The sequence below is a fragment of the Callithrix jacchus genome, chromosome 15, assembly GCF_049354715.1.
Source record: "Callithrix jacchus isolate 240 chromosome 15, calJac240_pri, whole genome shotgun sequence".
Lineage (NCBI taxonomy): Eukaryota > Metazoa > Chordata > Mammalia > Primates > Cebidae > Callithrix > Callithrix jacchus.
In genome coordinates, this window is record NC_133516.1 from 62,045,578 (window position 1) to 62,058,891 (window position 13,314).

The 13,314-nt window shown below is 39.6% G+C and overlaps 1 long non-coding RNA gene across 2 annotated transcripts in view; it reads right to left on the minus strand.

The window, feature by feature from the left end:
- Positions 1–13,314, minus strand: part of LOC144579567 (uncharacterized) — an 87,803-nt gene that overhangs the window by 12,279 nt on the left and 62,210 nt on the right. The gene's annotated exons all lie outside the window — the stretch shown is intronic.

Consider the following 13,314-nt stretch of genomic DNA (forward strand, 5'->3'; position numbering starts at 1 on the left):
CATTCTTAACTCCCAGGTCAGCTGCAGCCTGGATTCCTCATATTGTAAAAAATCAATTAAATCAATTTAATTGATTTGGGCTATGTATTGGGCACATAGTCCAAATACATTTTGGGGCTCATATACATTGTTGTACTTAAAAAAAAATCTCTGAAATTACATACTATGGTATCTGTATTTATTTTGTTTAAAACTCCAATCAGTTAAAACATGGATAAAATCCAGCATTTATGAAGGTGAAAGTAGGAACTTGCAAAATCCATGCACACATCTTTGTGCATCATTAAAGGGCCAAATTCCTTCAGCTTTACAAAGATTCTTCCATGGCTGACGAGGTCTCATGGCTTTTTAGACAATGGGATGACAAAACTAGTCCTGCCACGCTGATGGGATTGTTTTCTTAAGGTGTTGCAAATGTTTCATTTGTCTCATCAATAACTGCTGTGAAACAGGGTCTTGGACAAGTTAATATTTTATTTTATTTTATTATTTGAGACAGGGTCTTGCTCTGTCACCCAGGCCAGAGTGCAGCGGCACCATCATGGCTTACTGTAGCTCAACCTTCTGAGCTCAAGGGATCTTCTTATCTCTCAGCTGGGACTGCAGGCATGCATGCCACCACTCCTGGCTAATTTTTGCATTTTTTGTGGACAGGGTTTCATCATGATGCCCAGGCTGATCTAGAACGCCCAGGCTCAAGGGATCCTCCTGCCTTGGCCGCTCAAAGTGCTGGGATTACAGGCATGGCCACAAGTTAACATTTTTAATGCCCAAAACTCTAGAAAGAAGGACAAAGTAATGGTCCCTTTAAAGTCTCACTGATCTGGGTTACCATCGGTGCCCACACAATGCCATCCACACCCCCTCCCTAACTCCAGGAATATGCAAAGCAATAAGCATTAAATGTTTAGTCATTTCCTGCATCATGACATCATAGCCTTCCCCCTATTGACTTATCTAACTGAGTTACAGTTCAACCCGCTGGTTTCCATATCAGGAGCTGCTTGGTCTAACATCTTTTCAGCCAAGGTACCATGGGAGCTTTTCAGAAAAACCTCAGGTTAATATTCCAACTTGTTTTCCTGAGAAGATCCAGTTGTGAATAATACTGTTGACTTGCTGATCGTTTGCCAGCATGCACAATTTGTAAAACTTTGGTAGGGAAAATTGTATTAAAGATGTCACATTGGAAAGCCTCTAAACTGCCATGAAATGTAATTGTGTGTTGGAGGGCACGTCATGTTAGGAGGCTGAGCTTACTCTGAGTGCACAGTGCATATACACTACAATGGGTAGCTGCTCCGTTTATATGAAAGTCAGATCGACAGAATAATAATCCAAGCCACGAAGACAGCTATAATTACAGCATGTTGACTCCTTCCCCTTGTCAAGGAAGCTGGAATGTTTCAAATAGAAAGCTCCATTAGCTAGGTGACCAATTAAGGAAGCAGAAAACAGCAAGAAAGAAGGTATAAAATTATCTTGTTAAAATTCTCTTCAAAAATAGAGATATTTAACACATAACAAGAATATATAGTCTAAGGCACTAGAGAATTTTATTTAAAAATAACCTTGTCCCATAAAAGTAAAGCTGATCTATGATAAACTGTTAACATAGCTGTATCTCATTTAGAGACAATGGGCCAGGCTGGGCAACATAGTGAGATCCTGTCTCTACAACAAATTAAAATTAAAAAAGAAGCCAGATGTGGTGGCATGGGCTTGTGGTCCCAGCTACTTGGAAGTCTGAGGTGGGAGGATCTCTTGAGCCCAGGAGATTGAGACTGCAGTAAGCTATGATCAGGCCACTGCGCTCCAGCCTGGGTGACAGAGTGAGACCCTGTCTTAAAAACAGACAGAGAGAATGGCCTTTTATGCTAGAAATAGCTATAATTCTTTTTTTAAAAAAATCATGTGATATTTACTTATATTTTATATTTAGAAGATGCTATTTCCTAAATCTAAAATGGCTTTTGAAAACGGAAAAAGCAACAAACTGAAATTATATTGAATTAATTATATCAATACTTTCTAAAATTCCAATAGCCCTGGTGAATCACTATGTACTATACTATTGTTTTTAACTATATGGTTATTTCACGTTTTGGAAGTACGTGAGAAGCAGCAATAGAAAATAGACTGCCTGCTTTGATTTTGAATCCTTTGCCTGGGTGTATCTGGATTCAAGGTCTATTAGGCTGAATCATATGAAATTGCTGCTTATTTAGTTAAAATGACATCAAACATTGGCAATTTCATAAGTGGTTCAGTGTTTCTTCTGTTATCCCTGTGATAAAGTCTTTGGTCCTTGTCAACTGGCCATGGGGAAATAGGACAATTACAGGATAAAAGCTTTACTCTTGGATAATAGGGTAATAGACAATAATAATAAATAACACATAGAAAATAGGTAATAATAGATCATTGATATACAGATATTAGCTAGGTAATAGGTAGGTAGATCACAATAGGTGATAGAATTTCTGCTCCAAGACTGTATGTCTACAGAAGAGTTTTCCCTTCCCTCCAGTCTTTTGGAAACAACAGAAGACACTTTCTCACTATGTTGCCCAGGCTGGTCGCAAACTTCTGGGCTCAAGCAATTCTCCTTCCTTAGCCTCCTGAGTGGCTGGTACTATAAGTGTGCACCCCCACACCCACCAGCCAGCAAGCATTCTTCTAACCTGCCTCAAGAAAGAGGTTTTGACGCCCTTCATTTCATTCCTTTATGTGCTGATCATCACCATAATAGTAGTTACCATTCTAGTGATCTCTTAGTATCATTGAGGATTGGTTCCAGGACCCCCTCACGGATACCAAAATCCAAGATGCTAAAGTTCTTTTTATAAAATGGCATAGTGTTCGCATCCTCCCATATACTTTAAATCATCTCTAAATTATCAATAATCTTATAATACCTAATACAACGTAAATAGGGTTATATTGCATTGTTTTTTTATTTTCATTTGCTTGAATATTTTCTACTCAAGGTTGGTTGAGTCCTTGGATGTGGACCTGGGGATACGGAGGGCTGACTGTCCAGTACTTACTAAGTTACTGGGCATATAATAAAGTCTTTACATTTACCATTTCCTCCTCAACTCTGTGAGACAAGTATTAGTATTATAATCTGTTTTACAGATGAAACTTTTGAGAGAACAAGACGGCTAAAAGACCTATTTTTCATTCTACAGTGTATATGATTAAATGGGGGGAAGACAGGAGAGATGGAGAAAAATGTTGGCCAGTCAACCTTTGGATCCTTAAATCAAATGCAGCCTTGATGTCAGAATCTGGAAATGTCTATTGAAGTGGTTTGGTGGCAAATTGTACTTCTGATTCTTGAATTTGGGCTTTAAAATCTACCTTTGGGTGTGACAATATGATCCCAGGACCTAATTAACCTCTTAGTATGTCATCACCTTTATCTGTAAAATAATAAATTATAAAATAATTTATAATTATAATTTATAAAATATATATTTATAATGTATATAATATATAATTATAATTTATAAAATAAATTATCTACTTCATAGAGTCATTGAGACTTCCACTGATATTTTACATCTTCAGATGAAGACATACAAAATAATATAACCTATTCCAAAACTGAAAGGAATTACTCTTTGGTGTTTGTGCTTTCATAATAATTGCCGTTTCTCATTTGTAAGTTTGTGACAACAGATGGACAGGAAAAAAAATTAGAACCCATAGAAAATATTTTGATAGATATCAGTTTCATAGATTCATAGTTCCTTTTCCTAAACTATGCTGTGCAGCAAAAATAATACAAATCTTTTGACTAGGAGATACATTTTTAAAGGCATATAGACTCTTAGTAATTTATGTCCCCTGTACAGCTTATATTTTCTATATCACGAAGAATCGGAAAGAAAAACAGACAGAATTATCAACATTCTCCCAAAAAAGCATATGGTTATGGGAACCTTGCCCTAAAGCCTAAGCAGCCACAGGAAAATGACGTAGCTTCCTGAAGATTTCCCAGGAGTCAACAGCACAACTAGACAATATTGTTTTAATTCTTCACGTTGCAGAATTATCTAAAGAAAAGAAAACTGATTTTTTAAACGATAGCTGAAGATATCTTTGAAGACAGTTGAATCTGGGTTGGCAAGGCAAAAAGTCAAACAGCACATCAAAACAAGAGAAGAAAACTGTGACTAAAATAAAAGTGAGATATGTTCATCTAATTTAAACATTCAAGTCTGTGTAAATGAATTTCAAAATTTTCTTTGAAAAATTCTCACCAGTTGTGAGATAGACCAAATAATTTAACACAAGCAATCTGTAGAGGCTGAATTAAGGTCCTGTTTTAAAAACATTATTAGTAAGCAGATGGTGTCTATAAAAATGATCACAGAGTAATGATTATACCCACTGCCAAATCAAGCTGCCTGACTGGTCCTGCCCATTCTTTGACTATTTCATATAAGACAAGCTCACCACCCCTGCACACCTATTGTCCTGGCATTGCACAATTTCTTCTTTCAACAAGGACAGACGTTGTTTATATGACACAGCTGTCAAAGAGGAACACCTGAACAGGGAAGAAAGTCTAGGTGAGGGCTGGGTGTGGTGGCTCACACCTGTAATCCCAGCACTTTGGGAGATCGAGGCAGGAGAATTGCTTGTGCCCAGGAGTTCAAGACCAGCCTCGGCAACACAGTGGGACCTCATCTCTACAAAAAATAAAAAAATTATCCAGGTGTGGTGGCATACACCTGTAGTCCCAGCTACTTGGAACACTGAGGTAAGTAGGATGGCTGAGCTCAGGAGGTGGAGGCTGCAGTGAACTGAGATCTAGCTGTGGCACTCCAGCCTGGGTGACAGAGCAAGACCTAGTTTAAAAAAAAAAAAAAAAAAGAAAAAAAAAGTCTAGGTGGGAACACAAGCTAAGGACACAGTCCTCAAACTCCAGAACCTCTTGGATCATCCACATACACAACCTGACTCTCAGTCACAGAAGCACTTTTCATGAAAACATTATATTACAATGATTTAAACACCCTTCTCCAAATTAGTTAATTTGCTTTTCTTCAGATTAGCTAGTTTAAAGAGAACATAATTGATTAGTGAAAAAAACAACTTGACTAATGAGTGAACTCTGGGAATAGGTTTCTGGGTACCCAAGAAGCACTAACTCATAAAAAGAAGTCGGAATAATGACTCCAGCTGGAAAAAAGAACAGAGTCAGAACAAGCAGTTGCCTAGGGCAATACATTACCAAGGCAGCAGACTCTGCAAGTGGTTTCTGTAGAGCAAATGCAGCCTTTGAATTTAGATATTACCCACTTTGCTTGGGGTAGGTGAATCTGTAAATGAATTCCTAAGCCCAGAAGTTAAGCAGCCACTCTCTTGGGCTCACTGGATGGATGACAGATGGATGTTTTAAAACTGAATATTCAGAGTTCAGGGTGCAAATGAAGGCTTTCACTATACGGCTGCATATACTGCACTGGCTATAAGCCGAGCTTGCTTTCCACCCCTTCTCTCTAGCCTAGCATAGGCTACCGACTATAAGCCAAATGGCAATCACTAGGTGGCAATGACTTGTCTTTGCACTGGCTGTGAGGAAGCTTAGAGTCTTTTTTTCTCCACCACTGCTTGCAAGCGAATTGGGTATGTATGTATATGTACACACACACACACACACACACACATTCAAATATGCATATACATATATATATCTAGCAAACCATCACATCTTCTTTTATTTATTTATTTATTTTTTGACACAGGGTCTCGCTCTGTCTCCCAGGCTGAAGTGCAATGGTATGACTATAGGTCACTGCAGTTGTGGCCTCACGGGCTCAAGCCAACCTCCCACTTCAGTCTCTTGAGTAGCTGGGGCTCTATGTGCACGTTACCATGCCCAGTTAATTTTAATGTTTTGTTTGTTCTAGAGACAAGGTCTCACTATGTTGCCCAGGCTGGTTTCAAACTCCTGGCCTCAAGTAATTCCCATGCCTCAGCCTCCTAACGTGCTAGGATTACAGGCGTGATCCACTGTACCCAGCCCATATTTTTATCCATATTTTTTTCCTTCCTTGAACTCATTTCAGTTTATTTTATTCTTAAGCAGAGCCTAAATTTGAATAAACTGCTTCAAATCCCTCTGTGGAAAGCCACAAACAGACAAATACATAAACTATAGAGAGAATGTTAATATGATAGACCGTGAGATCTCAGAGTCCTTTTTAGTGAAGCAGAGATGTCACTTGTTTAAATTGTTAACCCTGGAGACTGTACGTGTGAATAAATCCCTCAAGTATTCAAGTTGCAGGGCTCTCAAATTCAGGGTAAAAGAGAACTTATAAAACTCCAAAGAACAGGTAACTTATTGAATGGCTGTAATATTAATGCAAGTTCACAAGGAATAGCTGCATTTCCTTTGTTGAAATTTGTTTTTGTTCTTTGAGAATGCTTTCTTTCATTAGCCAGGAAACAGAATAGCACTGGAAACTGTTTTTGAAATGGACGTCATTGGGGTAGATTGTTCACACTGCTCTCTCTTGACCCTGTGTATAATGTTTTATTACATTTAGAACATTATTAAAAAAGAGAAAGTAGAATCCAACATTCACATATAGCTTTGTAAGGCAGCTATTGAATAGATACAGCAAATCTTGTGGCTGTTTTGAATGTAGTTATGAATCCCTGTCCTGGAGGTTGTCACTCCTCATTCTTAGGAAGGGGAGTTCTACCTGTCACTAAGAGACTGGGCAACCTAAGGAAATCACCCAGTAGCTTTGGGCTCCCTGGTCTTTAAACTGACTGGCCTGAAGTTAGATCATAGGGCTGTAGAATTCACCTACTGCTTTCACAAGCATCAGCTCTTTTGATCTTCATGGCAACCCTAAAGGGAGGCAGGGCATTTGTTATTTAATAGACAAGAAAATGGAGTCTCAGGGATAAAACAACTGTTTAAGATCTTAGAGCAATTAAAATAGAACACCTGAGACAGAATCCAGTTCTTGGAGATCTGTTTTATTGCTGTCCTAGCACTGTGGTTCAGTTGGAATTTCCTACCTCACTTAATATGTGGAAGAAGAGAGAAAAACAGTGTTGGGGTGGACTTCAGGGGTAATGTGCTATTGGTCTGACACCATATGGATTGACTTTTGATCCTGTAAAGAATGTACAGAGTCTAACGTCAGCAAGAGCCAGCTAATTAGCAGCTGGAGCCAGGTCACAGGTTTGGAGTGAGCCTGGGTTGAACCAGCCCTGCCTTGCTTTTGGTGGGGCGCTTAGCAACAGTGCTACCCCAGGTGGTTTCACGCTGTAGCATATGCTCAACCTTTGAGTAAAGGCCACGGTCTTATTTAAAAACAAAACATCCAAAATTTCTATTATGAGCCTCCAAAATCCCCGTTAAATAAAAATGCAGTATTTTCCTCACTCTTCTTCCTATGCTGACATTTAGAAATACCATTTTCCTATTTCATTTTATGTCTTCAGAGAGGAAACTATGTAATGCAGCAGAAAGAAACCCATTTGGAATTCAAGAAAGCTGGGTCCTCAGCCTTGCTTGACTCAGCTGTGTGATTTTCAGCAAGTTACTTAACCTCTCAGAACCTATTTCTGTACAGAAAATCTAGGGGTTTTCCTATCTAAGCCTTGAGATCTTGTCTACCTCTCAAATTCTATGATTCATTTCCAACTTAGGTTTCTCTTATTCAATGGTTGCTATTTGTTTTGTTAGATATTCATTTTTGTAGGCTTAGTTTAACTTCCAATTTATAATATTTTTATTATTTGCATTCTATTACTCCTAGGTACAGAATCTCATCCCTGCTAGACCCTGCTTTGTTCTGGGTAATCTTTATATTATGTATCGGCTTCTGACCAGCATTGCAGGTACCAGTGCGCTTATCAATTGAATCTGTTAGGATGAGAAAAGCCAATTTGAACCCCCTTAACAAGAAAAAAGACTCATATAACTAAGTTACGGAGTAGCGCAGGTTCAAGCAAAGTTGGATCAGAGTTCTTAATCTATTTCTCTGTGATTTTGTTGACTCTACTGATTTGTGTTTATGACGTTTATCCCAAGACAAACAACAAGAGGATGCAATGGTTCAGGGCCTCCTATCCTGAATAGGGACTATAAGAAGAATACTCTACTGTCTATTCTCTATTTTTGGAAACAGGAAACTTTCCTTGGAACTCTCAGAAAACTCCCATTTGTATCTCCTTGGCCTAAATGGAGTCAACATCATTCTTGAACCAGCCACTGTGGCCTAATGAATGCCATGCCAGGCTTGGCCCTGGGTATCTGAACCAATCACTGGCAGGGATTAGGGCTACCTTGACAGGTTTACACCAATCAAAGCTACCCATGGAACTGAAGTCCTACCCCTCAACTACAGAGTGGCTTCATCATGGTGGAGGAGAGGATGTTGGAGAAGCAACCTTCTTCCATTTTATCTTGCCCATCCAGCTCTAAGAACATGGGGGCCAAGACTGCATTTTCAGATCCTCTGGGTACCAGGCACCCGGCTAATGTTTGTTAAATTTAATGAAATGGAATGGAACTTCAGGTAGTGGTGAAGACATAAAACCAAAACAGAAAATAACATGCAGCTCTCTCTACCTCTTCCTCTCAATTCTATTCTTGCCATGGCTGCTGTTCATGCTCCCTAACTTTCCCCACTATTTATGTTACCCCTCTTATTTTTAGCCATAAGTTTTACTTAGTCTGAAGATAACCAAATATTTCCTGAATAATAAGTCTCTGAATATGCATATTCTCTAAATGTGAATATAAGCCTATTTGCAAATCTAGCACTTACATTTAGAGTGTTGTTGGCAGGACTCTGAAAATCAACTTTTTTTTTAATGGAAAAATGTACTACAGCAGAAGGATTTGTTTTCAACAAAGCAGAACCAACTTTTTTGATTTCAGTGATTTTTTGATGTTTCCATATATATTTATATGCTCATTAAATATTAAATAAATAAATAAATATTAAGTCAGACCTTCCTGATTAGAGAATCATCTGCCACTAAAAACTGAACTTAGGACTTACAAGTCTCCCTCATTAAAGAGAAGGGGTTGGAGGAGGGCTGAGACTCCTGAATTTATTCAGCCCCTCTCTTTCCCATTCTAGCTCCCAAGGTGGTCCCATTCCCTGAGAAAGTACACAAGGACCTGGGGCCGGCAGTAGGTGTCACTCAAAAGCGACAAGAAATAGGAAGCCCTTTATATGGGTTTAGTAGTGTCCCTCTTCCAAAACAAGACCACAGCAACTGGCTGATCCGGGCTGCCCCTCAGGAAATGCTGGGCCCAGGGCCACCCAACTCAACAATATGATCAGTCCTTTAGGAGCTTTTACTGAGCACACACACCATCTGCATCAAGGTCAGTGTTCTATGATATAGTCCCTGCCTTTGAGGAGGAGAGGCATTCAAGGAAACGGGCAATTACAATCTAGCAATGAAGTCACTGGAAGAAGTAAACCCAGAGTGCTACCAAGGCAAAGAAGGGCCTGCAGGAGGGCTGCTCCATGGCCTAATTCCAAGAGGGGTCAGCATTCACTCAAAACGCAACGCCAGTGATGTCCCCCTGTAGCTGTGTAATGCGGCAGCCCTGACCCCTGCCTTAGCATGGTCAAAGAAGCCTTCCCAGGAGAAGTGATATCCAAACAGAGGTTTGAAGGAAGGAAGGGGAGAGCATCTGGACACTCTACCAGGTTTGGGAGGGGGTGTGCATGTGTACAGCGTAAGCATGGCCCAACCCTGAAAGAGAAATATGGACAGCACATCCTCAGGTGAGTGCATGGAAAAGGAGCACTCCTTTGCAGGGTGAGATGAAGGATGTGATTCTTCTCAGATACATATGAGCCTTGGACCTTTTTGGATACTAGCCAATACTTTATCAACAGTTGCCTTTCTGAGTTCTTGCATATCTGCTAATATTGGACAGTTTAAAGAGAGAGCAGAATCCAAACTCAGGGCATGTTTTGGGGTGTCTTAAGACAGATTATCACTGTGAACAAAACAGGAATAATTAACGATATTAAATAGTTCATCCTTCCCTGCTTTTTTTTTTTGAGACAGAGTTTCACTCTTGTTACCAGGCTGGAGAGCAATGGCGCGATCTTGGCTCACTGCAACCTCCGCCTCCTGGGTTCAGGCAATTCTCCTGCCTCAGCCTCCTGCGTAGCTGGGATTACAGGCACGCGCCACTATGCCCGGCTAATTTTTTGTATTTTTAGTAGAGACGGGGTTTCACCATGTTGACCAGGATGGTCTCGGTCTCTTGACCTCGTGATCCACCCGTCTCGGCCTCCCAAAGTGCTGGGATTACAGGCTTGAGCCACTGCGCAGGGCCCCCTTCCCTGCTTTTATAGAGTCTCACTGAGCTTGTGTTTGGCACCCTAAGGTATAAAATAATAAATGAAATGAATTAGTAAATATCAAAATAATTCTGTTTGCCACATGTGTGAATGTTAAGAAATTCACTATCATAATTTATGAACCTAACTCAGCGCAGGTTTTAATAGAAGCAGGTGCATCTAAGAAAAATCAAATAAATGGACCAATATTCAGTATATAGTAACGTATGTCTTGAATAACCTGAACTGACATGAAATGAGATCATAAAAACATTGGCATTTTAAAAACATGCTATTTACATCATTACTTGAAGCCAAACACTGTAATGCTGTTAACACTATTAGAAAATCTGGAAGCAGATTAAGCTTGATCATTGGTTATTATCATTTTTGTGACATAAGTCACAGTTCTACTTAAATGTCTCTGAGTTTTGAAAATGAAATTACCAGAATGATTCCATAGTTCATAATTTATCTTTTCAAGTGTAAACTGAAAAGATAAACTATGAACTATGGAATCATTCTCTGAACTGTTCGTGAGATAACTCTTGATAGTTCCAGAAGCATCCCTAAATAAATGACTATTTTTATGGGATACATTTTATCCGTGGATGAATGTCTCCTCTGGTGTTTATTAGAACTTCCACTTCACTGGGCGAACTAAGTATTTCAGGATGATACTGTCAGAGCTATGTCCTTTGAGCTCCTAGCAGTTCATTTCGATTTTCATTTGTTTGTCTTTGTAACACTGTGAATCTGAGGAAGAAAATATGAAGGCCCCATTCTTTCTCTACCGCTATAGAAGTTGAATATTCTGTATAATGACCTTTCACTCCAAATGGTGTGCCTAAGAAAGTGGAAGAGTTTTGTCACTGGCCCTACGGCATCTGGTTATAATGAACCAGTCATCTTTAGAATGAACACAAGTTCCTTATTTATCGCCAGCTACTTTACCTTTTGCACAAATCTTAATCTTGGTCTGGGTATGGTGGCTCATGTCTGTAATCTCAGCACTTTGGGAGGCTGAGGCATGTGGATCACCTGAGGTCAGGAGTTCAAGACCAGCCTACCCAACATAGTGAAATCCTGTGTCTATTAAAAATACAAAAAATTAGCCAGGTGGTGTGTGCCTGTATTTCCAGCTACTTGGCAGGCCAAGGCAGGAGAATCACTTGAACCTGGGAGGTGGAGGTTGCAGTGAGCTGAGACTGTGCCACAGCACTCCAGGCTGGGCTACATAGTGAGAGTCAGTCTCAAAAAAAATTTTTTTAATAAAGAAAAGAGGTATAATTGGCTTGCCATTCTGCAGGCTGTACAGGCTTCTGCTTCTGGGGAGTCCTCAGGAAACTCACAATCACGGCAGAAGGCAAAGGGGAAGCAAGTACATATTTACATGGCCAGTAGGAGAGGGAGAGCGAAGGAGGAGGGTGCCACACACTTTTAAACAACCAGATCCCTTGAAAACTTTATCAAGAGACAGCATTAGGAAGATGGTGCTAAACCATTGGAAACCACCCCCATGAGGCAATCATGTCCCACCAGGTCCTATCTCCAACATTGGGAATTAAAAATCAACATGAGATTTGGGTGGGGACACAGAGCCAAACCATAACAAAGGCTTATGTCAGAATGTCACCCTTGAAAAGGGTCATATTTGAAAAATTCATGCTAGCACTATCACAGTTGTGAGATAACTATCAATGATTCCAGAAACATCCCTAAAGAAATGAGTAGCTATGCCATGACTTAAGTTAGACTGACAGCATTTCGTAAACGGAAGAAACCACAGAAATCATCAGAGCACAAGTGAAAAAATTCTTCAAGGGAACAAAAGTGTACTGTTGGAATAGATGAAGCAATTCTTATAAAACCACTAGATTCATATAGCTTTCTGAAGCCATGCATCTGAACCAAACAAAAGTATTTTTGCATCTGTGTTTTTGAAGTATAACATGTATTAAGAGCGCCACAGTCTACGATTATAGCAAAAGCTAGAAATGAATGGAAATTTTTAGCCCATCAGTCTTCATCTTAGGCATCTATATTCCTCAGAAGCCTTTTCTACTTAACTGGGTCCCTTTATAGCTTTCTCTGATTGATATCTTTCTGATATCCACATAGGAAGTATGAGCAATTATTGAGATTTTTACTCAAAAGTCTGAATATAATTTTTGTGTATTGTAGATGTGACCATATGTATGCTGAAACAGCTAAGAGATTTAAATTCAGTTAGAGAATAATGAGTACTATTCTGTCTTTTTGGTATCAAGAGTTGTAATCTATTGAAAGAATGAATTAGAATTCACTTACACGTGTCTGTGAGTGCACACACGTGCACATGTACATATGCACAATAAACCTACCAGAGACACAATTGCAGCAAAATATCCCATGAATAGTTCAGAAAATGTGTCTGGCTTGATATAGAATTTGCAAAGAAGAAAAAAATAGGCCTTTTCAACTTGGCCATTATCTTTGTCCATTCCTGCTGCTATGACAAAATATCTCAAACTGGGGAATTTATAAAGAAAGAGAAATTCATTTCATACTGTCTGGAGGCAGGAATTCTAAGATGAAGACACCAGAAGATTCAATGTCTAGTGAAGGCTCACTCTCTGCTTCATATGTGGCATCTTGCTGCTGTGTCCTCATTTGGTGGAAGGGCAATAAGGGCTATAGGCTTCCTTAAGCATTTTTTTTTTTTTGAGAGTCTTGCTCTGTCATCCAGGATAGAGTGCAGTGGCATGATCTTTGCTAACTGCAACCTTTGCCTCCTGGGTTCAAATTATTCTCCTGTTTCAGCCTCCCAAGTAGCTGGGATTACAGGTGAGTGCCATCATGCCCAGCTAATTTTTGTATTTTTAGAAGAGACAAGGTTCACCATGTTGACCAGGTTGATCTAGAACTCTTGACCTCAAGTGATCTGCTGGCCTCAGCCTCCCAAAGTGGTGGGATT